The sequence below is a fragment of the Brassica oleracea genome, chromosome C2 (assembly GCF_000695525.1).
Source record: "Brassica oleracea var. oleracea cultivar TO1000 chromosome C2, BOL, whole genome shotgun sequence".
NCBI classification, from domain to species: domain Eukaryota; kingdom Viridiplantae; phylum Streptophyta; class Magnoliopsida; order Brassicales; family Brassicaceae; genus Brassica; species Brassica oleracea.
In genome coordinates, this window is record NC_027749.1 from 52,697,412 (window position 1) to 52,698,670 (window position 1,259).

Here is a 1,259-nt window from a genome sequence, read left to right on the forward strand (position 1 = left end):
TTAAATTTTCGTAACAAATAAGGAACCTTAAGCGTGGTGATAAGTTGGAGCCCATTACACAGAGAAGTTACTTTTATAAACGAGCAAGAGGAGTTGAGTTCGGATACGCTTCGCCAGCTTGCTTACCTTCTTCAGAGAGAGAGAATTTACCATTGTAACGGTTGAAAGAGAGTTCTTGTACAATCTATCTCATATAATGCATTTCGGGACACTGATTCTGAAGAGAGAAGTAACCGTGATAGTGAGGATTACAACGGTAAAATAAAATACCACAACGGTGATGAACCAAACAAGAGAGATGGTTTTATAACGTCGACTTTCAATTCCGTAATGTACAAGATACCACTCGGATATAACTTCTTTTTTGAGTTTTTTTTTTTCCTTTTTTAAAACTCCCTCGAAAATTTCATTTTAGCCGCTTAAAACGAATGTGCGAAGAAGGCCTCAAAACGCTATCGCTGATATACAAGAAAGTCATGGACAGTACGAGAAGAATCCTTACGATGAGATCAAGAACCTTAATGGGATGATCCAGATGGGTGTTGTCGAAAATCAGCTATGTTTCGATCTCATCGAGTCATGGTTAGCTAAGAACCCAGACGCAGCTAGTTTCAAGAGGAACGTCAATAATCCGTTCAGAGAGCTTGCTCTCTTTCAATACTATCACGGCATGCCTGAATTCAAAAAGTAAGCTTCATTTGTTTTCTTCAAATTCCATATAAGAGATACTAACCTAATAAATTGTACCACAAGAAATAAATTTATGTTCTCATTTCTCATGAACGTGTTTTTATAGGCAATGGCTGAGTTTATGGAAGAGATAAGAGGAAACAGGGTCACGTTTGATCCGAAAGATAACATTAAAAGGTTTAAGAAGATAAGTTTTAAAACTTATATTGTATATTAATTGTTTTCTAATTTTGTGCGCTTTTCATAATTTAAATATTTTATAATTTAATGCACTAAAAAGATTTTTGTTTTGAAAAAAATTAAATTTTAGTTTTTACCTAATTTTTTAACAATTTCATAATTTTTATGAAAATTGTATATTTTCTTAATTATATAATAAATAATAGGATATTAACTAAATGTATTTTAAAAATATTTTTTTGAAAAAATATTATGCTCGTTTAACGGAGTTACTGTTCCGTCAATTTTTTTTTGAGAAAACTTGAGTGTCAGAGCACCCTCAACCCAAATACCCAACCTGGGTTTCCTCTCTTTTTTTTTTTTTTTTTTTTTTTTTTTTTTTTTTTTTT